Source organism: Hevea brasiliensis, chromosome 9 (genome assembly GCF_030052815.1).
Source record: "Hevea brasiliensis isolate MT/VB/25A 57/8 chromosome 9, ASM3005281v1, whole genome shotgun sequence".
Taxonomy (NCBI): domain Eukaryota; kingdom Viridiplantae; phylum Streptophyta; class Magnoliopsida; order Malpighiales; family Euphorbiaceae; genus Hevea; species Hevea brasiliensis.
In genome coordinates, this window is record NC_079501.1 from 32,036,654 (window position 1) to 32,064,181 (window position 27,528).

At 34.8% G+C, this 27,528-nt stretch overlaps 1 non-coding gene across 1 annotated transcript; it reads left to right on the forward strand.

Moving 5' to 3' along the window:
• Positions 1-12,677: 12,677 nt before the first annotated feature.
• Positions 12,678-12,784, forward strand: LOC131183543 (small nucleolar RNA R71). Its single transcript, XR_009151591.1, has one exon. It is a non-coding gene; the product is annotated as a small nucleolar RNA R71 (small nucleolar RNA).
• Positions 12,785-27,528: the final 14,744 nt, after the last annotated feature.

The following is a 27,528-nucleotide window of genomic DNA, read 5'->3' on the forward strand; positions in this document are numbered from 1 at the left end:
ATGAGAACATGCAGAGTGCGAGTGAGATCCTCCTTCACCTATAAGAGTCGTATGGTGAGCACAGCAGGAATGCTAGGTATGAGATATCTAAGCAGCTATTTCGCATGAGGATGTCTGAGGGACAGAATGTTGGGGATCATGTCCACAAGATGATTCGGTTGATTGAGCAGTTGGAACATCTTGACTTCAATATGGATTTCCAACAATAGACGGATTTGATTCTTCAGTCCCTTCCTGAGTCTTTTGGGAATTTTTTGACAAATTTCCATATGACTAAATAGGAATGCACCTTAGCTGGTTTACTCAACATGCTGGTTATTGCCCAAAAGAATATGCTGGGCAATAAAGGAAAAGAGGTAGCTTTGATTGCATCTTATTCTACTAGAAATTCCAACAAGAAGAAGGGCAATAAGAAAAAGAAACCTCAGATTCCTGGTCCTTCTAAGAAAATAGCTAAAAAGAAAGGGAAGACTAAAGCTAAAGGAGGCAAAGGAAAGTGTTTCCACTGCCAGAAGGATGGGCACTGGAAAAGGAACTGCCCAGAGTATCTTGCTTCTCTGAAGGACAAAAAGGATACACCTTCGGAAGGTATGTCCATATCTTGTTATTTAGATTCTGATGATACTCATAGTTCATCTATAGCTTGGGTTTTAGATACTGGTGCCAGTTCTCACATTTCTAATGATATGCAGAAACTAGCAAATAGTAGCAGCTTGCGTTCTCAAGATGTTAGAGTCCGAATTGGCAATGGCTCAACTGTTGAAGCTTTAGCCATAGGATCTAAATCTTTTTATATGTTTGGACATGTTTTGTGTTTGGATAATATTTTATGTGTACCTGATGCTTTTAAGAACATTATTTCTATATCTAGTTTGACTAGAAATGGCTATGAATTTCAGTTCACAGATGATGTTTGCAATATTTATTTTAGAAATAAATATGTTGGTTCGGGTTATATGAATGATAGTCTTTATTATTTAGATAATAATGACAAACACAAAATGAATGCAAGTGATCTAAATGAATGCAATGCCATGGTGAAAACCAACTCAAGTTCAAAATATATTTGGCACTTAAGGTTATGTCATATTGCAGAAGATAGGATTGCAAAACTGGAGAAAATGGGGATTCTATCCTCATTGGGCTCTGAGCCTACTCCAACTTGTGAATCTTGCCTTCAGGGCAAAATGACTAGATCACCCTTTGTTGGATAAGGGCTAAGAGCTGAAAATATTTTAGAGCTAATACATAGTGATGTATGTGATCCATTTAAAGAAATGGCTAGAGGGGGCTTTCATTATTTTATTACATTTACTGATGATAAATCAAGGTTTGGGTATTTGTATTTGATGAAATACAAACATGAATCCTTTGAAAAGTTCAAAGAATTTAAATCTGAAATAGAAAATCAAACAGGAAAGAGTATTAAAGTTCTTCGATCAGATCGTGGAGGTGAATATTTGAGTACTGAATTTGATGAATACTTGAGAGAGCACGGCATTGTTTCCCAGCTAACTCCTCCAGGAACACCACAGCTGAATGGTGTATCTGAAAGGAGAAATCGTACCCTATTGGATGTGGTACGTAGTACGATGAGCTATACTGATATGCCAGTCTCCTTTTGGGGATTTACATTAGAATCAGCTTTGTATATTCTGAATAGGATTCCATCAAAATCAGTTTCTTCCACACCTTATGAGATATGGCATGGAAGAAAACCAAGTCTTAAGCATGTTATGATTTGGGGTTGTCCAGCTTATGTCAAAAAGCTGAACACTGATAAATTGGAAACCAGATCAAAAAAGGGTCGATTTGTTGGATAACTAAAAGATAGTTTTGGATATTATTTTTATTTTCCTACTTCACAAAAGGTTGTGATAAGTAGAGATGCCACATTTCTTGAACAACAATTTGTTCAAGAAGGAGGCAAAGGAAGGCAAATAGAGTTGGAATTGGAGAATTCTGATCAACCAACAAATCAGATGGATATAGATCCATCTAGTCAACCTACACCCATTGATGAAACATCTACAGCTATTCCTCGTAGAACAACCAGGGTATCTCACCCACCAGTGAGATATAGTTTTCTTCATGAAGAAGAACAAGAGTTGTCTACTCATGAAGAATTAGATCATGGAAATGATCCACTTACTTATGAAGAAGCTATATCAGATATAGACTCTTCAAAATGGATTGATGCTGTGAAATCCGAGATTGATTTCATATATAAGAATCAAGTTTGGGATCTTGTTGACCCACCTGAAGGTATTGTACCTATGGGGAACAAATGGGTTTTCAAGAAGAAAATTGGTTCTGATGGAAAGGTAGAGACCTATAAGGCAAGGCTAGTAGCGAAAGGGTTTCGCCAAAGGCAAGGAATCGACTATGAGGAGACTTTCTCGCCTGTTGCCATGCTTAAATCAATTAGGATTCTATTAGCAATAGCTGCATACTATGATTATGAGATTTGGTAGATGGATGTCAAAACAGCTTTTCTTAATGGATACATTGATGAAACTATTTTCATGGAATAACCTAGGAGTTTTGAATCCCAAGATGGTTCTAAGGTATGCAAGCTAAAGCGATCCATTTATGGGTTGAAACAAGCTTCGAGGAGTTGGAACATCCATTTTGATGAAGCCATTAAATCCTTTGGTTTTATAAAAAATGAGGATGAGCCATGTGTATATAAGAAGGTTAGTGACAGTGCTATCACTTTCCTTGTCTTATATGTGGATAACATACTGTTGATGGGTAATGACACAGGTATGTTGACAACTGTAAAGATATGATTGTCAAATACATTCTCCATGAAAGACTTAGGGGAGGCAACCTATATTCTTGGGATTCGCATTTATAGAGATAGAGCGAAAAGAATAATTAGTTTATCCCAAAGTCTATACTTGGAAAAGGTGTTAAAGAGGTTTAACATGCTTGATTCCAAGAGAGGATTGTTACCAGTGAGACATGGTATCCATCTTTCTAAAGAGATGTCTCTAAAGACACTTGAAGAAAGAAAAAAATGGCCAGGATTTCATATGCTTCGGCTATTGGAAGTTTAATATATGCAATATTGTGTACTAGGTCGGATATCGCATATGCTGTTAGTTTGACTAGCAGGTATCAATCCAATCTAGGTTTGGAACACTGGATAACTGTCAAGAATATCCTTCAGTACTTAAGAAGAATTAAGGATTTATTCTTAACATATGGAGGTGGAGACTTGCAATTGGATGGTTATACTGATTCTGATTTTCCAATCAGATAACGATGATAGAAAGTCAACCTCTGGATATGTGTTCATTTGTAATGGAGGTGCAGTCAGTTGGAAGAGTTCCAAACAGAGCACGACTGCAGATTCCACTACAGAGGCTGAGCATATTGCTGCATCAGATGCTGCAAAGGAAGCTGTTTGGATAAAGAAGTTCGTGAAAGAACTTGCAGTAGTTCCTTCCATTGAGTCAACAGTTCCACTACACTGTGACAATAATGGAGCAGTCATACAGGCTAAGGAACCAAGGTCTCACAAAAAATCCAAATACATAGAAAGGGCGCTACCACATTATCAGAGAAATAGTTGGGCGAGGCGATGTAGCCATGCAGAAAATAGCATCAGTTGAAAATTCAGCTGATCCATTCACTAAGCCTATGTCACAGACTTAGCCAACCATTATAACGATGAATATGAGTGACATTATTTCTAGCACAAAGTATCATATATAGGTTCACAATCGGGGAAACTTCATAATAAGGACATGACTTATCAAGAAAGATTGTATTCATATTTGTTTCCAAGTTATTTATATGAGATATAAATAAGATGGAATGGTGAGTCTCATACCATATGACAAACATGATAGGCACTTATAAATGATAAGTAGGCCGAACCAGTGACACTTATGACAAGCACATGGAGTTTACTCTTGTCAATGCATTGTCATAAATCATATCAGTGCATATAATCTTTAAACCCGAGACAGCACAGTTATCTTGTATATAGGTGGTTTGAGTTTGATACTACTTTCATACTTGTACTGTTTATGGGTATATGGGCATGTGTTGGCTCCTACTAGTTATATATGGAGGTAGGTGTTGATCAAGATGGAATCTGTTCCTCTAAGTAAATAGAGATAAAATTCTATGTTCATTTAATTGTTCTTGATGTTTTAAGTTCTTGGCCAGAACAGATAGATTTATTCAGAAAGAGTTTCTGATGAGAAAATTTTTTAATCAAGAACTGGAATTAAAAGAGAACATAATATTCATAGCAAATGGAGTTTGACATAAACCATGACTCCAGCTTGAGTTGGGATTTTGTAATAGAGAGATTCTAGTGCATGGTAACATATGATTATAGGTTCATTTAAGGTAAACCTTATTACTAATTGGGTAACCATGGCATGCTATGCTAGGTGTTAACCATGGTCTATGAGGTGCATAAAATGATTTAGAGAAATCATTTATGGTAAGAAAGAGTTCTGATAACATTAAGAGTTGATATCATGTCTCATTGCCAATTAGTGATGAGTCTAGTAAGTCACACACATACACAAGTAATCACCTAATTAAATATGATTTAATTAATTAATTAAAGAGTTTAATTGATTAATTAAATAGGTTTGGTTTGCAATTAGATTGCAAAGTCCCTAGCATGACTTGAAACCAAATCTAGGTTATTGGATGTATAGTATAAGTTAAATTTATATTTAAAGTGTTTAAATATAAATTTAATTAATGAGAAACTAATTAATAAAGATTAATTAATTAATTTATATTTGATATAAATTGATTAGAAGAAGAGAAATAATTATTTTGGGTTGAGAACTCAAAATTATGACAGGGGGGCATTTTGGTCATTTCGTAGGGTGACATGTGGCACCATGAGACGGTGACACATGGCATTATACATAAGCTTGCCAAATGTCTTTTAATCATGTAAGATGATTAAAATCAAGATTAAATATAGGTTTGACACTTGGCACAATGTGATTGGGTCAATTAAACCTAGAACCAATTAAAGGGTGACATATGGCAAGGGTTTAATGTGTTGACCTAGCTATATAAGTGTTGTTATGAAAAGAAAAATAATATAAGCAGCATCCACTCCCTTGGTGCCGCCACCTAGAAGCTCTCATTCTTCTTTTCTTCTTTTTCTTTAATCAATCCAAGAGATTAGCAAACAATCTCTTGAATTAAGAACACCAGAAATTGTTTTTAGTGTCTTGTTTACATCCTTAATCTCTTAAAAGGCAAAACTTGATTTTCTAAATAATAGAAAAAGGTTTAGAAGCTGTTCAAGGGCTGCCATAGGTGTTCTTGGTGTGGACAAGCTAAAGGGACAACATCTGGTTCCTGAAGACGCATCTGAAAGGCGCAAATACACTGCAGTGCATGTAGAGGTTAGTGTGTTTGTTCTTGGTTGAATCTAGGATTCTAAAATTAATCAGATTAATTTTAAAATCTTAAATGGCAAATACAGATCTAAAAACATATTAAAAGAGTTTTAATATGTTGTTTATCATTGAAATCAAACATATTGAAATGGGCCGGGCCACTAATGATATTGTCCGCTCTGGGCCGAAGCCCTCACGGTTTTAAAACGCGTCAATAGGGGTTACGAACCACCAACATATAAACCCAGCATCTCTCCTGTGTTTTGCCGATGTGGGATTTGCCTAGGGTGTTACAATCCACCCTCCTTATGGGACTCAGCGTCCTCGCTGAGGTTTGCCCTACCATCGTTCAAGGTTTGTGCAAATATAATGGCCCGGCCCACTAATGATATTGTCCGCTCTGGGCTGAAGCCCTCACGGTTTTAAAACGCGTCAATAGGGGTTACGAACCACCAACTTATAAACCCAGCATCTCTCCCGTGTTTTGCCGATGTGGGATTTCCCTAGGGTGTTACAATCCACCCCCCTTATGGGACTCAGCGTCCTCGCTGAGGTTTGCCCCACTATCGTTCAAGGTTGCACGCGGAGCGGCTCTGATACCACAAATGTAATGGCCCGGCCCACTAATGATATTGTCCGCTCTGGGCCGAAGCCCTCACGATTTTAAAACGCGTCAATAGGGGCTACGAACCACCAACTTATAAACCCATCATCTCTCCTGTGTTTTGCCTATGTGGGATTTGCCTAGGGTGTTACCCTCCTCTACTGGAACTCCCCTCTCTATGGGTAGTTTAATGCAAATGTAGGAATGAGAGGATCCTGGATCCACCGATGCATGCACAAAAGTGTTGTAGAGGGAGAACGTACCCCTGATGACATCTGGGGCATCTTGCTCCTCCTGAGCTCTGATGGCATAGGCCCTGGTAGGTACTCTAGTCTCTGGCCTCTCAGCTGACTCGGATGCAGGCCTCAGTGATGGACCAGCTACCTCAAATTTACCAGGTTTCCTACCCCATTGTGGAGCAGGAGCAAGTCTGTCAGCTTGTGTTGGAGCAACTGTAGTAGTCCTCTTTGGACAATTCTTGATCTGATGTTCTGTATATCCACACCGTAAGCATGCATCGGTCACTCGCCAACAGTCCCCCTTGTGCCACTTCTGGCAGTACGGACAGGCAGAAGATGCTGGGGCTGGTCCCCTAAACACCATCCCTGGAGAGCTGCCCACTGATGGTGTGGACTGGCCTCTCCTAGGTGTGAACTGTGGTCTGGGCCCCTGAGACTGACCCTGACCTTGTGGTTGTCCTGAACCCTGAGCAGGAGGACCTTTACTCTTCTTACTGGGAGCAGAAAATGTATTGGACTGACCTGGACCCCTCTTCTGCTGTCTTTCCCTTCTAGTTTGCCATTTATTCGGACTCTTTCTACTTTTGATGCAGCATCTATTAATTTAGCAAAATCTGTGATCTACAATGCTGTTATCATGACTTTGATATTGTCATTAAGCCCTTCTTCGAACCTTCTACACCTCTCTGCCTCTGTAGGGACTATCTTCCTCCCATACCGGTTCAGTCTGACAAACTCTTGCTCATACTCTACCACTGATAATTGTCTCTGTCTCAGACTGATAAATTCTCTTCTTTGCTCTTCTAAATACACTTTGCTAACATATTTCTTCCTGAACTCTATGAGGAAGAATTCCCAGGTGATCCATTCCGGTTGCACCTCACTGGTTACTGTGTCCCACCACTGATATGCATCATCCTGAAGTAGGGACACAACACCCTCCAGGTTCTGCTCGGGGGTGCAATTAAGCTGTTTTAGTACTCTGATTCTTCTATCCAACCAGTTTTCTGTTGTCATGGGATCATCCTCCCTCTTCCCAAAGAAATCCACAGCCCCATGTTTTCACAGTTTCTCCAGATGGGACTTCTGTGGTGCTGGTGGAGGTTGTGGCTATGGTTGTGGTAGTGGAATTACCCCCATCATTACCGATAAAACTCAGTTATTTGTTGAAATAGTGCAAACTGAGGTTGGGCAAGTGCCTCAGCTACTAGTGGAGTAGATTCTCCCATGCCCCAGATTTAGCCCTTGATGGAGCACGACTCTCCACCTCTTCATCAACTGCTCTTTAAGAAGCAGGATCCATATCCTATTCGAAATAAGAAAACAAACAGATCTGCATCAGTGTCACCTCAACACTTACAAATGCAATGCAATGGTATGCACTCTATCTAGGCCCAGAAATGTCTAAACTGATGCTCTGATACCACTAAATGTGACACCCCTTACCCATCTACAGTGTAGCCGAGCAAGATATGCCACACAGTGTGCCGGAGCACCAAATCATATTTCAATTCAATTTACCCTTTTTACTTATTTATTTACAATTTTTGATTAATCTAAATTTTTTCGCAAATTTTATAGAAAATTCGGCAGAGTGCTGGTTGTAAATTGGAAAAACAGTTCTTCTGAATCTGTTAAAAACACTTCCAATAAAATCATCACATCATTCTCAGTCAACCACCAATATATTCTCAGCAATTTCTCAATTGACTTCAGTATCTTAAAATTTAATTCAATTCATAATACAGTCAACTCAATGAGAAATGCTCACATTATTTATTACTGAACATAGTTCATAGATAATTACATCAAAAGCCAAATTACATGAATTTATAATATACATTACAGAAGTTTACAAAATACAAAATATCAAAATATCAAAAGTTGCATAATATCCTACCAAATGCACTGCAATATGAGGTGATTCTGGACTCCGGGCGCAGATATGAAAGCTCACCCTGTATGAGGTCTGCTGGACTCCCCAGCTATGTTTCCAGTACCTGTGCGTGGCAAAAGTGACGCGCTAAGCAATTCTGCTTAGTGGTGACAATATAAAATAAAATGACTAAAATAAAGTAAATATGCGGAATGTATGTTTACATTTTTGGTAGACTTAATTTTTGATATTTATTGCAGTATTATTCGATTAAAATTTGGTAAGATTTATTATCATTGCCCGAGTAACCCATACTAGTCGACTGGACTGGATAAATGGGTAAACTGGCACTGGGTACTAGGTATCTCGGACCATCACACCATCGGTCACATTGTGTCTCCTGGTGTGCAACAGAATAGCTAATAAGCTGTAATAATTATCAGGGATAAAACCCAAGTATAACAACTCAATCAACATAGCCAAAGGCTATTATATTACAAAATGGCACGTGAGGCCATAAAACACAGAATGGTATGAAGCCATATGCAGTACTGCTAATAGAACCCTATTGGCATGCCAACCTATCCAAACTAATCTTGACAGGTGTACTAGGGCATGTTACACTTTTAAATTATACAATTCTTGAAATTCAAGTTTAACTGTTACTATTTAATTCATTAGTCAATAAAAATGTTGACTTTTACATGGACAATAGGTACATTGGTTTTAATACTCCCAACATACCACATTTTGCATTCTAAAATTGTTGGTATTGGTTGCCAATACCATTTTTAAACTTAATGTTAATTGTTTAAAATTTTTATATTTCAAGTTTTGTGTTTACTGTTTCATTAGTCATTTTTACAGTGGGAATTTGGCAAAGTGGTCAACATGAAAGTTGTTCCTTATTTTGTCTAGTTACATTTCCTTTTTTGAATCACTCCATTTGGATTTTGTAGCTCAAGTTATGGCCCAAAAACCACAACTGGCCGAATTATAAATTTTCCAGATTTTCTGGACTGACCAAATCTATAGTATTTTGAGTAGTGATTGCAAGTAACTTTTTGAAAATGTTATGGTCATAATTTGGGTTAGGTTTCTTCATGAAAGTTGTAGATCTATATCTCAGCTTGTTTCTGGTAAAATTTTAGGTCAAGTGGACCTTTCTACGCTAAGTTATGACCAAATGACTAACCACTGTTTATTTGGTCATTTTGCCTAGACAGAATGCAGGTCACCAGGATTAGGGCAATCTTTAGGTTAACTTGGTTTGGTTTTGTGGGTATGGTTTCTTCACCAAAGTTATGCCATTATGTGTCTAGTTTCATGTCCAATTGGCCTTGCACCAATTGAACTCTACAACTCCAGTTATTGCTGCCCAAACCTACTGGACTCATGCCCAGTCCTGCAGATCACCAAGGGCAGCCACACCAAACTCAATTCCCACTACACAACCCACTTCATTTTTTATTCAAACAAAACAAAATGGTCCCTAATTGACCATTAAAACCTAATTTCATTATCACATGATCAAAGTCTCATTTTCATCCCAAACCCTAACTCAACTATCACCAACCATGCATTATAATTTGCATTTCGTCACTCCACTTAAGAGATTCATATTAAGAGCAACCATACTACTATTTTAGCTCCATAAAAATCATCATAATCTTACCCCAACCAAGGTTTCCGAAAATATGGAATGGGCATACACATGGTATTTAATAAATTTCTTTGTAATTTGCACTCAATCATAGTCCTTTAACATGAATTTAAAGAGAAAATCAAGGTTAGGTCACAAAACCTCTAATGGAGTGAAATTTCCAACTTGCTAGGGTTCTTTTTTTTTTTTTTCTTTTTGCTCCCAAAAGACTCGCCAAGATGTAAGAATAATTTTTTGTGTTGGGAATATAGGGTTTAGTTGGGTAAAAACTATGAAAATTAAGCTTTAAAAAGCTTGATAATGGTGGCCATGGAGGGAGAGTGAAACGGCAAGAAGAAGGAGCAAGACTGTTCTGATTTTTTTTTCTTTTATTTTCTGCCCATTAGATCTTTTTAAACATATTAGTGCCATGTGTCAACATGTGATTGGGTAGGAGAATAGTAATGACATCATAATCAGAATAGTAATGACACCAATTACATATTCAACACTTACCAAATTACTTCCTTCATGCTAATTCTGGTTTGTACCTTACCATTAACACATTTAAAAACACATTTTGGTCATTTTGGACAGCTTGTAACCATTCTTAATATGCACACTATAACACAAAATTTTCCAAAGTCCATTTACACCATTTAACCACATGAACATACCCCATTTACATACTTAATTCCAAACCATTATACACATATACATGCTACCATCAATAACAACATAATTCAATAAACCAAACCATGAAACAACATATTTTAAATTACACTTTAAAGTTGCTGAATCACCTCATGAACACATCTTCTTCAAATTTGCTTTCAAGCTTCCAAAACCAATTGCACCATTACACATACACTTAGTATACATTGTCTAAATCATTCCTATACACATAAACACTTATGCCAACATCTTAAACTACCCTTTTACAAATGAAAACAAGCAACATATGGTGAGTTCCCATGGCTGCCAAAATGGCTCAACTCCAATAATTTATCAAACATCAAAATCTCTTCCACAAAACAACTACCCACAACCTTTGTTACACTTGTAATGAAACAAGAATTGAAAACACTCACTTACCACTTTTGAAGCTTGATCAAAACCTCACTAAACTTCTTAAAATTGCTATCAAACTCTTCCTTGCAAGGTGAGGAGCAAAGTTAATGAAGGAACCTAGTGGAAAAAGTGGCTAGAACATGCTTGCATGGAGCTCTCACCATGGACGGCTATGGAGTTTTCTCTCAATGTTGATTTCGGCTGGATGTCCCAAGGTTGAAGATGACAGAATTTTCTATCCCAAAACTGATTGAAGGTCCACTTAGGTGATGTTAGTGGAGCACTAAGGTGAGTTTATGATTTGTTTAATCCAAAGTTTCCAATTTCCAAAATTTAACCTCTTTTCTTTTACTATTTAGATTATGTACCACCATTTTAATTTTTCATGACATTTTCAAAGTGTAATATCATTTATTTTTAATGGAAATTTAGGTCAAAAGACAACTCGGGATTTCAAATGACCACAATGCCCCTATTCGGGTTACATTCCCAATTTTTCAGTAACACTAAGTTTTGTCATTTTCTCGATTTCTCGTTTTTCTTTGTACTAATTAATTAATTTTTCTTTGATATTTTTAATGACATTTATACTTCAATAGATATTTATTTAAGTCTTAAAAATATTTTACAGGGTTCACCACGGTCCAGGGCTAGTCAACGGTCCACGCCGCAACTTCTTGGTGCGGTCACTCATCGCTATGGTTCTCGGCTCGTTTAACTTAGTTACATTTCATTGCTATTATTTTTTTTTTTGTTTTTCTTGTATTTTCTTTTCTTGTATTTCATTATTTTATGTCTCCTCACTACTTTTAAATGTAGTTCTAGGCATCCTAGCTGTCCGGACAACATTAGTCACCGGAACAGTAGAACGCACTACCGAACATAGGGGTGTTACACTTCCACCTTTCTGAAATTTTCCAAAATTTCTTTCTCTTGTTCTTCTTTCTTATTTTTAGCCAACCAACATGGGAATGGAGGAAGAATAGAATTATTAACCTTATTCAAGTTAGGTTCAGTATTTACCTCAATTTCAGGAACTTTAGACTCTTTTGCTCCTTGCTTCTTCTTTTTCATTGACTCATGTGGAGTCTGATTATCAACTTCTTTTTCACTCTGCAATAGTATAGCACTCGCATTTTCTCTGGGGTTCATGACTGTTTGTGATGGAAGCTTTCTAGAACCTTGAGCTTCCAGTTTATTCACAGATGAAGCTAACTGACCAATCTGCCTCTCTATGTTTTGAATGCTATTTCTAGTCTTCTGTTGAAACTGTTGGGTATTGTTAGCCAAAGCCTTAACAATTTCATCAAGTGACATACCTTGATTTGAGGGAGGTGGAGGTGGTTGATTCACTTGCCTTTGCTGCTGATATCGGTTTTGCACCGGTTGATTCCCATAACTCAGATTAGGATGATTTCGCCATCCTGGATTATAAGTATTGGAAAAGGGATCATACCTGTGTTGTGGCTATCCATAATTTCCTACTGCATTAACATGTTGCACTGATTCATCCTCTTGTAATGTAGGACACATGTCAGTATCATGACCTGAACCTGAACAAATCCCACATACCTTAATAGTTTGCATTTTTTCTATAGCCAATTGCCTCACCAAAGAAGTTAAATCAGAAATTTGTTTCTCAAAGTTAGATGTACTTACCTCATTAGCCTTCTTAGGCGCGTGATCCATGCTCATTCCAAACTGCTGAGAGTTTGCTGCCATGTTAGCAATCAGCCTCCTTACTTCATCTGGTGTCTTGTCAACCAAAGCTCCTCCACTGGCAGCATCTATCATATTGCGGTCCATTGGTAGAAGTCCCTCATAGAAATACTAAATCAAAAACTGCTCACTTATTTGATGATGGGGACAGCTTGCACACAGCTTCTTAAATCTCTCCCAATACTCATACAAGCTCTCTCCATTGTACTGCCGGATGCCACAAATTTCTTTTCTTATGTTGGCAGCATGGGAAGCAGGAAAATACTTGACCAGAAATATCTGCTTCATCCCATTCCATGAGTTGACAGATCCAGAAGGAAGGTAATACAACCAATCCCTTAGCTGTGCCCTCTAGTGAGAAGGGAAAAGATCGAAGCTTGATCTGATCCTCTGAAACTCCTTGAGGTTTCATGCTGGAACACATAATATGAAATTCCTTTAGATGCTTATGTGGATCCTCACCTACAAGACCATGAAACTTAGGCAACAAATGGATTAGTCCAAATTTCAATTCAAAAGCAACATTTAAAGCAGGGTATTGGATACACAAAGGCTGTTAGTTTTGATCAGGAGCAGCCAACTCTTTCAAAGTCCTAGCAGCAGCCATGGTATCATTTTCAGAACTTAACTCTGAATCCGAATCTAAATCCGAACTTAGCTCCTTTGGAGATTGGACTCCTTCAGATGTACTTGGAATCCGCCTAGCTTGCTTAGCCAATTTCTCAACCGTTTAGCTATTTTTTCTATTTCTGGATCAAAGATCAACTCACCAAATTGAGAAATTCTTGTCATAAACAAAGAGAAATTAAAGTAAAAACAAAAAAAATGCCTTAAAATAGTAGAAAACAATCGAATTTGGCCTCAAGAGGGTGGGGCCAAAGAATCCTATGGATTGATTGGTCTAGATCAGAGCGTTGTTTCCTTCAAAATAGGTATGGGCTGCCCTCCAAGTTCAACCAAAATCCTTAATGAACCGTAACACCATAATTAATTTTTTTTTTTTGAAAACCTGAAAAAAGCAACACTTCACAAACAAAATTAATAACAAAATATCATAACACCAAAAACACGAATTCCAATAAATTTTAGTCCCGACAACGATGCCAAAATTCTTGATGGGTGTCGAATCCACCATAAATTAAATTAACTGAAATTACCAGTTGTGAAATATTTTCTGCAATAAATGGTAAGTCCAGGTCGAACCCTAGAGACTGAATTATTAAATTTCGTGCACTTGTGTAATGGAAAAAGAAACAAAGGTTGGGGGGGGGGTGTAATTCGCAATTTAAAGAAGAAATAAAAAATTAAGATCTAAAATTAAATAAGAAATTCTCAAATTAAACAAACTTCAGTCTAAGGTAATTCTAATTCTAATGCATTGATTCGATCACAGACAAAAGAAATACAATTATATCTTATTGCATACTTAACGTAGATTTACCAAACAGCGAGGTAAACCCCTGACTTCCCTATACTCATCAATTCGAGCCCAATACTCTTATTGACTCTAATTATTAACTGAGTTGGTATTAAGCAATCCTCATCAAATTAATAACTACTTTAAGAAAAAGAAGTAGTTAAGCTGAACAACAATTTATGAAGCATAAATCATTTAATCTACCTTATTATTTCCTTAGGTTATTATCGAAAACTTGGATCATAATCAATAAAACCTAATTGCTACTCATGATCAATCTTACACAATAATTACTGATTATGAAGATGAACTAGCAATTGATCAAATCAAACAATTAACTAATAGGCCTTTTTAGCAAATCATTCAACAGATCAAAAATAATTAAATTAGAAAATAATAGATATTGAAAAAGACATAAATTAAATTAAGAACCTGGTCTCACAAATCATACATAAGAACTTGAATCCCTTGAACTGAATTAAAAACTTAGCCACTCATGTTCATGGCTTACAGAAAAATAAAGAAGAAATCTAAAAAGAGAATGGAGAATGAAAGCCTTCAAATGGAGAACGAAGGTCTGAATTAGGATGCCCTTTGCTGCTACCCAAAGATGTATTTATACTAAAAAAACCTAATCCCAAAGATAGGAACCAAACCAAACTAGGAAAGGCTTTGAAATTCAAGATGTAGATTTTCAGCTGCATTCACGTTTCTGAAGTCAAGGCAGATTTTTAGCAACTTTCTTTTCGAATCTGCCTCTGCCCTCTTTAGGAAAGTTGTAGCCCTATTTCTTAGCTTTCCAACGGGTATGTATGGATCCAAATCCGAGGTCTACAACCCAAGTTATAGCCCAAAAATCGGGACTGATTCAATCAGATGGTCTAGCCCATTGTGATGACTTCATTGCCATTTTTGACAATTAAAATGGCCTCATCTCTCATCCATCCCTTCATAGAAGTTGTAGAGGTGGCTCTTAAGATTCAATTGGGCTTGGCCTTGCTTCATTTGGACGTCTGAAACTCCAGATACAAAATAAATATTGAAACTAGTTGTGACGAGTTTGGGCTTTTATAATAGATCCATAGCTCATGTTGTCAACCTTAGAGACTGATTTGGGCTTTGGTCCCTCTTTATCATTTGAAATGCTCTATCTTACCTTTTCAATGGATTAAACAACACTTAATTTTGAGATCCACAACTTTAGAAACACCTAAAAAATACAGCAAAGGTTAAATGCTGAAAATTTCTCCATTTAACACAATTATTCCACAACTATCTAAAAATATGCCTAAATGATAATTATATTTTAACCAGCTGAATTAAACATAAAAACATACTAGAAACACTAAATGTGATAGGAGTAAAATTAATAAATTATACACTTATCAAACTTCCTGGACCCCGTGCAACTTTTTGGGCTGAAGAAAAATTGAAAAACAAAGTGGCAGAAAGTTACACGGAGCATGAATCACTACATAGCCCGCGTAACTATACCTATGAGGAAGGAAGCAGGTTAAATACAAGAAAGAGAACCTCCTGTAACTTTAAAAAAAATAGGGTGAATAGAAGTGAGTGTTTGATTCATAGAGTAAGATATTGATTTGAGATATAATTTTTATAACTATCTAAGTCTAACGCATTTTTAAGAATGAAATGCAATATCTTCACATATTTCAAACAAGTTAAATAATATTCACACCAAAGGCAATCTGGAGCACTCACACACCTGTATGTTAAGTCTATACTCGTGCATATATATATGGAAGCTGATCCCTTATATAGCTATCTTAGTTCCAATCTCTGCCAGCAAGATCAACTCAAAGCCGAACTTTCTCTTTATATCCAAATGTAGAGGCTAGTGAGATCAATTCGAGCCATGTCTAACCTGACTTATCCATAATAAGGATCGAGTCCCAACAAGTCAAGCTCTAATTGTGTCTATCTGTCCTACCCATATCCATATACTTGCCACAAGCACACCAAACTCACACACGCAGCTCCAAATTGCCATAAAGCAACATCCACAGCAATTTCATCAAATACAAATGCAATACAAGTCAAGTCTAACAAATACCTATATACATATATTTATAAGTGATGCATGAGCATGCCTTGAATATATAATAATATTAAAATTATAAGTAAGATTAACAGCTACTCACAGAGAGAATGACCCGACTATAGCTGGTCCGACAGGATGGAAGAAGACTGGTTAGCACCATTCACCTATACATATACATTGACCTCTATCGATTAACTAACAGAATTAACCAATTAATTTAATTTACAAAAACAAAAATAAATCCTGAGGTCTTGCCGAAATTTTGGCAAAGTTTCCCCTGTAACTAGACCTAACCCACTGCATGAAAATTCAACAAAACACAACACACAGAGCCTCAGGTCCACAATAGCAACAACTCCCCAAACCAGACAATACTTAAGCAACTACACAAAATAATTATTTAAAAATTCAGGGTGTTACAAAATTTGTACTTAAAAATATATAAGTTATATAATTAATATAATAAAATTTGATTATATAGGATAACAAATTAATAATTCTTTATTATAGTAAAGTATTTGTATGATGAATTGAAAATTTAAATTCTGAATTATACATTAAGAAAATAATAATTTGTAAAAAAAAAAAAGAGATGTCCCACATTGTTTTTTCAAGTAGTTGAGGGGTGATGGCTCTTCGATAAAAGGCAAGTCTCCTTGACATTTCAAGTAAAAAGTGGATCCAAATACCGGGCCAACTAATTATAGTTTATTTTTAAAATTATATTTATTTATTTATTTTAAATACTATTTATTATTTTTAGTAATTTATTTAAATTTCATTTAAATTGTAGTAATAAATAAATATTATATTTTTAAAGACAAACAAATGCATTTATATTAATAATTAATGATATGAAGAAATTAATATATAATGATAAGATAATTTTTTTTAGGAAATATTATTTAAGACAAATTTATTTGATTTTAAAAGTAAATTTAGAAATTTTAGTATGGACAATAAAAGCCAATTTAATGTTTTTAAAAATAGACATATGGGCAAATAGTATAATTTGTTAAAATGAAGAAGGAGACCAATTTTTTTTTTTTTGTTTCTATAAGTTACTAATATAGATAAATATATTTGTTTTTAAAGGTTGAGTCAGTGATAAATATATATTTATCTTCATATTTATTTTTAATTATATTTAGAAATAACAGTAAATAAATCAATGATTATTTATTTTAAAAATATATAAAGATAAATAAAGAACTTTTTTGGTCCAAATTTTTAGACAACATAATAATTTTAATGTAGTGATAGTGTTTTTTTTTCTGTTTTTTATTATAATATTTTTGTAGTTTAAATACAATAATATGAACTTTAAATTAATATTTTTTAAAATGATTGACAAGTCTTTTTGTCTTAATATGTACCATATATCCCCCAACCTGTAACACCCCTATTTACATAGCCTGGTATATTTCACTATTCCGGTGACCGGTGTCAGTCCGGATAATTAAGGTGATTAGAACCACACTTAAGACAACTAGAGAAGCCCTAAACACAAATAATTAGTAATTATCAATTAGTTAAGTATAAATAAGAAAAATATAACATAAGAAGTTAAATGAGCCGAGAGCCACAGTGATGGGTGATCTTCTCGGGAAAAATTGCGAGGTCGATCTAAACTCAAATTTCAAATCATAAAATGTGACGCTGCGGTCCTTAGGACTATTGCGAACACAGTGGAAAAGAGAAAATCACAAAAAAGAATTGTTAAGCCAGTAAAATAATTAGGTCAGGGATCCAGAAGAAATATTGAATTATTTACAAACCGGGTTGAACCGGCGAGGGGTAATTTAGTCAATTGACCCCGAGAGCTGACTCCTGACCTAACTGTCAAATAAAATCAAAGAAAAGGAAATTTTAGAATCGGGAATTAAATTAAAGAACTATTGAAAAGTTTAGGAAAATGGAAAAAGAAAAGAAAAAGTTTTATTACATCATGCTTACATCACTTGGATGACATCATGGGTGATGTCAAAAATCCAATTTAATTTTCCTACAAATATTGACCAAGTCAAATGAGTTAATTATCTTTAAAATAACAAAATAAAAGAAAAATTTTATTTAGTCTTCTTTCTCAAGGTTGCCGTCCATCTCCCTCTCTCCCTCTCCCTCACCAAAACTCCATGGAAGCTCATTTTGAGCTTGATCAAACCCTAAATCCCACCATAGAAAGTTAAACTTCCATCATTAAATCTTGATTTCAAGCTTTGATAGAGAACTTGACAACAAAAAGAAGAAGAAAGGAAGAGGTTTTGAAGAGGTGAAAATTCAAAGTAAGGTTAGTGAGCAAACTTGACACTTTTAGTTTGATTTTTGCATTTCTAACTTATTGAACTTGGAAATAAACTTTAAATGAAATGAAAACAAGTGTTGGGGGACAAAGTTAAATTTCAGCCAGCTTGTTAGGGTATTGGATTTGATAGTGTTTAGTTAAACTAAACATGAATTAGAGCTTAAATAATGTGGTAATTGTGGTTAGAATGATAAGTGAACTCAAATTTCATAGAATTATGATGAATTGTATAATTAGGGTTCATAGCACCTAGGGTTTGGAGACAAAAATTTTGAGAAATGGTCAAATGGTGTGTTTAACATTGTTTGAGATGAAAAATGGTCATTTGTGACCAGTTGAGGTACGTTAGAAGTTTTAGAATTAGGCTTGAATTCGGATTGGTTGTGGGCAGCCTGCAGGCAGCAGGACCAAGGTCCTTTTCAGGGACCAAAAATGAAAATTTACAAGCCCAATTGGTGTGAGGCCAATTGGAAATGAAACTAGACACAAAATGACACATTTTTCATTTGGAAGTTATGCCCAAAAAGTGACCATAACCTAGTGAACAAATTGACCAAATCCAGACTTAGGCAATCTGACCTATACAAAAATGATCAAATGAACAGTGTTTGTTTATTTAGCCATAACTTGGGCTAGGCAGGTCTAAATGACCTGAAATTTTACCAGTGGAAAGCTGAGATATAGACCTAAAACTTTCATGAAGAACACAAATCCAAATTATGCCCTTAACCAAGTCATTTGGCCACCCAAAGTTGGTGACCTAAAACTGCAAGAACCAGTTTGGTGCCCAAAAATCTGAGTTAAGTCCAATCCGGCAGCCATGATTCAAATGGCTATAACTTGAGCTACAAAACTCCAATTGGAGTGATTCCAAAAGAAGAATAAAGTTAAGATAATAAGAAACAATTTCTATGAAAAAAACTTAGCCACATTCCAACAGCAAAATGACCAATGGAACAGTGCAACATAAGACACCAAAACTGAAAATTTACAATTTTGCCTAAAAGACCTACGTTTTGCGAAAAAAACCAAAACCAATAAAATTGGTGACCAAAATGTGGTATGTGAGGATAGTTGGAGTTTTCATACCTTTTAAGTATAAGAAAGTCAATATTTTGACTTGAATAGTATCATAAATAGTAACCACAATATGAAAATTTGCAAGAATGTAAGTTTAAACATATTGGAATTAGTTATGGGAATTATTATGAAGCAAAGATACTGAGACACTAAAAATTTTGTGTTTCAGCTGAAAAAGACTCGGAAGGTCTGAGAGACTGAGTCAAGGCCTAGAGGCGACTCACGTCAGGTTTATGCACAATAAACCTTATTTGAGCATTTTGTCATTGAAAAATTGATTTAGTATGATTTATGAAAATTTAGTGTTAATCATGAATTGTGTTGCCTCTTTGTGAATGAAACTATGACTTTGGAAATTTATCGGATTTCTCATGAATTATTTGAATAAAATATTTGAAATAGATTTTTTATTCACACTTAGCATGATAATGTCTTATTATTTCTCCTCCATTTATGGGGTGAGATCGATTATTTTTCCTCTCTCTCTGGTTTACCAGTTGAGGTTGTAGATCGGATGAGTACTCATTAGCTAGCTAGCCACCTCCCTAATTGATTTTGATTAGTGGGGTTGTAGATTGCTTTGTCGTGGTGTACAACGCGGCATTGATTGAAAATTTTGTGTCATGGCTTAAGTTGTGTATGAATTGGCAACACTGTGTTTATTAAATCGTTTGACCAAAATTGTGTTATAATGAGTTTTGATAAATTGTGAAATGTACTTGTGAAATATTTAAATTATGATTTGTCAATGAATATTTTATGTACTGCATTTCAAATTTTTATTGTGCACCACTGAGTATTTTTATACTCAGCGATAGCTTGTTTTGCTGTCGCAGATAAGAGCAAGGAAAAAGCAGCAGAGTGAGCTGCTGAACTGAAAAAGTTTTCGTTGATCTTTTGTATGGGTATTTATTTATACCCTTGTAGTTAATTGATGTAAATATTGTAATGTTTTATGTATCAATGTAAAGTTAAGCAGTTGTATAATAAATTGTAATAATATTATTTTTGGATTTTATATCTGTAAATTAAATTTGTGAATGTAACTTAGCTTTATTGAATACAATGTTGATGGAATTATTTTGAAATGGTTTGATCTGAGAATTTTGAGTTAAATTGAGATTATTTGGAGGTTGGGAGTTGTAGAAAATTTATTGGAAGTATTTTTCTCAGGTATTTGAAGAACTGTTTTCTCAAAATGCAGACGGCACTCTGCCGAAATTTTTATAAAATTTGCAGAAAAATAAAATGAGACAAAAATTTTAAGTAGTTTTGAAACTTCGAATAAATGATTTTAATTCCTACCAAAATGCTTACCACTTCCAAAATGTAAGAAAATGATTTTAAAATCCCTTATAGGATGCTTAATGAGTTTTCGGTAGGTGGAGTTCGGTAGTTCATTAGGTATTTTATGGGATCATGTCATGCCTTACAGAGGGGTAGGTGTGACACACCCTTCTTTTATTTTTATTTGAATTAAAATTTGAAATTTTATAATTTTAAAGACCGACTCTAATGCACTTAATTCAACTTTTTTATTTAATATGAAAACTCGTGTATATTATTAAATTAATTATATTAATTATTTATAAAATTATTAAATTTGTAATAAATTATATGCCTCATGAAAATTAGTTATCAATGTATTTTCTATATTTTTTCACTCATTTGGTAACTTATCTTTTTGTGTTTTGGCCTTGTGGGTATCACATAATGATATTATTATAGATATAGATGGATATTGATATTATTATATCTATATTAGATAATATAGATATAGATGGATGATGCATCCTCTCAAATAGAAAATTTTTGTACTTAATTTCTTCTAAAATTCAATTTTTTGAATAATCACTATATGGATATGAGTGAGAAAGGAATGAAAATAAAGTAGTAAAGTGAAACAATGCCCAAACCCAATACACAAGGCTTTGATGCTAATACCCATGAAATAAAAATGGATTTGCAGCTATGTTATTTTTTTTTTATATATTTATACTTTATTTTTATAATCTATTTCTAATTAATAAAATACCATCTAAAATAACTAGAACCTTAACACATTTGATCAAATTCATTTGGCACCTCTAATCCTATGATGTCATTTTATTTCTATTTTATATAATAATTAAACTAAGTTAATTAATTATTTATGTGAAAACTCTGCCTTGTTTGGAAACAATGTTGTGGATTGTGAATCTAGCATTGGAGTCTGACTAAGAACTCAAAATTGTAAATCTATGATAGAAGAGACTAAATAGATTCATCACAAATTCATTAAAGATTTTATAACTAGTGGAAATATTACTGAAGTAATCTAACAAGTTTAGGTATGTGAGTGATTATTAAATATTATATTTCATTCTAAAAAAATATTAATTTACCTCTCTCTCTCTCTCTCTCTCTCTCTCTCTCTCTCTCTCTCTCTCTCTATATATATATATATATATATATATATATATATTGTTAGCATAATTACAGCAATTAGCATGATTATAGGGGATTTGTGTAGCATAATTACAGCAATTAGCATGATTATAGGAGATTTGTGTAGCATAATTATAGCAATTATTATTCTTGTCCAAATTAGTTCATATTTTCATGTATAAATAGATGTAATATCTCTGTAAATGAGACACAGACAAATACACAATCCTTTTCTTCATTACTTGTATTCTTTCTTCTAACATGGTATCAGAGCCATAAAGCTTTTATTTCTAGTTTTTGGGGTCTCTCTGCTCTCTCTACAACCTGTTCTGGTTCATTCTTTCATACCTATTATTATACCATTTTTTTTCTCCTCATCTTGTTATCAATGGAGAAATCTGATATTTCAAGACCTATTGCAACAGTTCTGACTGGTTCCAACTATAATCTTTGGGTTCAAGGAATGAAAAGTTTTTTGATAGGTCGTAAGCTTTGGCGTATTGTTACTGGAGATATCACTGCGCCGACAAGAGAGAACGATGAAACTGATGCAAAATTTGCTGACCGTCTTGAGGATTGGGATAGTAAAAATCATCAGATCATCACCTGGTTTCGCAATACCTCTGTCTCATCCATCCACATCCAGTTTGCTAATTATGACTCTGCAAAAGAAATCTGGGATTTTTTGGCTAATCGATATCAGACCACTGGACTTGCCCACTATTATCAGTTGTGGACTACTCTTCATAATCTGAAGCAAGAAGCAGGTCAATCTGTGAATGATTTTCTTGCCCAGGTCCAACCTATTTGGAATAAAATATCTCAGGCCAAAATTAGTGAAGATCATCTTCATCTCATTCAAGTTCTAATGGCTCTTCGATCAGAATATGAGGCCGTTCGAGCGTCCATGCTACATCGAAATCCACTCCCATCATTGGAAACTGCTATTCAAGAGATTATTTTTGAAGAGACTCGTCTCAGTTTGGATAAAACTTCTCAATTTGAAGCTGCTCTTACAACTACTCGATCCTCACATCAGAAATCTGGCAATCAACTCTGTAAGAATTGTAATCAAATTGGTCATGCTTTTGCATATTGTCCTACTATAAAATGCAAATATTGTCATGGTTACGGTTATATTCTTGAACATTGTCCCACACGTCCTCCAAGACCAAAAGGAGGGCAGTCTAAATTCAAGAATGTCTCAAAGCCTGGATCTTCCTCTGTCACTGCTGTTGCTGCTACTGAGGGCTCTACTGCCATCACCATGAGTGATCTTGAGGCACTATTCAAATAGGTTATCTCTTCTAATTCTCCCGCTGCCATGTCTGCCACTCCGGGTAATTTTTATTGGCTTTTTGACTCTGCATGTTGTAATCATATGACCACTAATCTTAAATTCATTTATTCATCAAAACATGTATCTACCTTAACACCAATCCATACTGCAAATGGTACTAAAATGAACATCACACATACTGGTCATGTGTCTACCTCAAATCTTCATCTCCCTGACACCTATTATATCCCTAATTTGGCACTCAATCTTATTTCTGTTGGTCAGTTGTGTGAAAAAGGACTAAATGTTATTTTTTCTCACCATGGTGTCCAGGTACAGGATCCACAAACGGGACAGATTCTTGGGGAGGGTCGCAGAGTGGGTCGATTATTTGAGCTTACATCTTTACATCTTCCTCAGAGATTTGTGTCTACAGCTACAATCCCTAATTCCTCCATTCACCAATGGCATCTTCGTCTTGGTCATGCTTCTACCAGTAAAATTCAACCTTTAATTTCTCGTGGATTATTAGGATCTACTAAGTTTGAGTCATTTAATTGTTTAAATTGTCAGCTTGCAAAACAACCTGCATTATCTTTTTCTCATAATAATACTACTTCAGACACTCCTTTTGGTTTAATTCATTCTGACATTTGGGGTCCTTCTCCTATTTCTTCAATAAATGGCTTTCGTTATTTTGTAATATTTATTGATGATTATTCTCGGTTTACTTGGATATATTTTTTGAAACATGGATCTGAGTTATCACAAATTTACATCACATTTGCAAAAATGATTAAAACTCAGTTCTCTTGTGACATTAAAATTCGCCGAACAGACAATGCCATGGAATATCGGGATTCTTCTTTACTTCAGTTTCTTAGTCAACAAGGCATCGTTGTTCAACGTTCTTGTCCTCACACCTATCAACAGAATGGGCGAGCCGAACGCAAGCATCGCTATATTCTTGATTCTGTACGTACTCTTCTTCTTTCTGCCTCATGTCCAGAAAATTTTTGGGGAGAAGCAGCTTTTCATGCTGTTTATATTATTAATCGTCTTCCTACCTTGGTTCTTCATAATTTATCTCCTTTTGAAAAGTTGTTTGGACAACCTCTTGACTATTCCATCCTTAAACCTTTTGGATGTGTTTCTTTTGTTCATTTACAACCTCATGAACATACCAAATTAGAACCCCGTGCTCGTCTATGTTGTTTTCTTGGTTATGGCATTGAACACAAAGGGTATCGTTGTTGGGATCCTATTTCTAATAAGTTACGCATCTCTCGTCATGTTACCTTTTGGGAAAATACTATGTTCTCTTCTCTTTCCAAATTTCATCACTCTGTCATCGACTCTCTATTTTCACGACTCCTCCAAAGAAATTGTTTCCAAGTCTGATCCAGTGATTGTGATGTGCTCAATATTAGCCCAACTACACCTACCCCTGTTGAATCGGCACAGCTTGTTGATCCAAAGACTGCGCTGCATCTCCTCCTAGCACTACTCTTCGTCATTCTACGTGTAAGAGAAACTCCTCATTATCTTTACGATTTTCACTTTGTTACTCTACTATTGCAACCCTTCATGAGCCTCGTTCTTATCGTGAGGCAAATCGACCCTCTTTGGCGACAAGCTATGGTAGCGAACTTGGGCTTTAGAAAACTCATACTTGGGATGTAGTTGATCTTCCACCAAACAAGACCCCTATTGGTTGCAAATGGATTTACAAAATCAAGACCCGTTCTGATGGAACTATTGAACGCTACAAAGCTCGCTTAGTAGCCAAAGGGTACACTCAAGAGTATGGTATCGACTATGAAGAAACTTTTGCTCCAGTGGCCCGATTAACATCTATTCGCAGTCTCTTAGCTATTGCTGCAGTTCGTAAATGGAAACTTTTCCAGATGGATGTCAAAAATGCTTTTCTTCATGGTGATTTAACAGAAGAGGTTTATATGCATCCTCCACCTGGTTATCATTCTCCTCATAAGGTTTGCAAACTTCGACGAGCCTTATATGGATTAAAACAAGCTCCCAGGGCCTGGTTTGCCAAATTTAGTTCCACTCTTGCTCAACTTGGTTTTCTCTCTAGTCCACATGATTCTGCATTATTCACTCGCCGAACTGACAGTGGTATTGTTCTTCTGTTGCTTTATGTTGATGATATGATAATAACAGGAGATGATTCATCTGGTATTCTAGAGTTACAACATTATCTCAATCAACATTTTGAAATGAAAGACCTGGGTTCTCTCAGCTATTTTTTGGGTCTTGAAGTTTCTCAAAATTCTGATGGCTATTATCTATCTCAAGCCAAGTATGCATCCGACTTACTTTCTCGAGCAGGCATCACTGATAGCAAAACAGTATCAACCCCATTGGAGCTCAATTGCAAACTTACACCTCTTGATGGCACTCCTCTTGATGATCCTACTTTATATCAACAGCTTGTCGGGAGTCTTGTTTATCTCACAGTTACTCGACCTGATATTTCATATCTCGTTCATCCGTCACGGTTTATGTCTGCTCAACTCATTTCTCTGCAGTACTTCGAATCCTTCGTTATATCAAAGGCACTCTTTTTCATGGTTTGCACTTTTCCACTACCTCCTCCCTAGTATTATATGGCTACTCTGATGCTGATTGGGCTGGTGATCTGACAGATCATCGCTCTACAACTGGTTATTGTTTCTTCTTGGGTAATTCTCTTATCTCTTGGCGTAGCAAAAAGCAAACTGTTGTTGCACGTTCTAGCACAGAATCTGAATATCGTGCTCTTGCTGATGCTACATCTGAATTACTTTGGTTACGATGGTTATTAACTGATTTGGGTGTCACTCATTCTTCTGCCACAATGCTTCATTGCGATAATAGAAGTGCCATACAGATTTCTCATAATGATGTATTTCATGAGCGTACCAAACACATCGAAATTGATTGTCATTTTGTACGTCATCATGGCACCATATGTTTGATTCCTGTCTCCTCTGTCAGCCAAACCGCTGATATATTCACCAAAACGCATCCTCCCGCTCGCTTTCAGGATCTCTTAAGCAAACTCAAGTTGGCACCTGTGCTACCACCTTGAGTTTGAGGGGGGGGGGGTGTTAGCATAATTACAGCAATTAGCATGATTATAGGAGATTTGTGTAGCATAATTATAGCAATTAGCATGATTATAGGAGATTTGTGTAGCATAATTATAGCAATTATTATTCTTGTCCAAATTAGTTCATATTTTCATGTATAAATAGATGTAATATCTCTGTAAATGAGACACAGACAAATACACAATCCTTTTCTTCATTACTTGTATTCTTTCTTCTAACACACACACACACACATATACATATACATATATATATATATATATATATATATATATATAGATATATATATATATATATATATATATATATATTCCTCAAAATTTGAATCTTTTTAATACATTTTTTATTAATCAAAAGAAAAATTTTAAAAATATAGACCACTAATTTTTAAATTTTGTTATATCAATAAAAACTAATCTTTTAAAAATTAAAATGTATACTCATTAATTTTTTTTTTGTTTTATTGGCTAATAAAAAATCTTTTAAGTTACTAAAATGTTGGTTATTTAATATTTTTTCTTTTTTGGGCCAATAAAAAAATCAATGAATGACGATTATAATATTTAAATATATAGGCTAATAATATATATAACAACTAGATCTAATTATTTTATTTACCTCGTTTACAATTTAATTTTTTTAAAATTTTTTTTTATAATTTAAAAATAAATTTAAAAAATATAGGTGACACATTTTTCAACTAATTTCAGTTAATAAAAAATGGAGTAATTAAATTTTTTATTTGATTGGGCTAATAAAAAAAATCAACCTTTTAAAAGTTTGTTAAGATTTTTTGAAGCTAAATGTGAGAGACAGTTAAAAACATACTCATATTTAAAGTACTCTAAATTAAAAATTAAAATTTTTGATAAGGTGTGGCTCTGTTTCACCATCCGAGTTTAGTGTTAGACAGATGCAACATTTAGACGTAAGTGAATCATCTATTTAACTCACAATTTAAATCTTTTTAAAATATTTTTTATTGCTTAAAAGAAAATTATAAGAGGTGGGCCACTAATTTTTCAATTTTGTTATATCACTAAAAACCAATCTTTTAAAACCTAAAATATGGACTCATTAATTTTTATCTTTAATTGGGCCAATAAAATCTTTTAAATTACTAAAATATTAGCCTATTAAATTTTTTTGCTTTATTAGTCCAATAAAAAATAACAATTAATGACGATTATTAAATTTAGATATATGGGGCTAAGAACGGATATAACAATTAGACATAGGTATTTTATGTACCTCACTCACAATTTAATTCCTTTTAAATTCTTTTTTATTACTTAAAAATA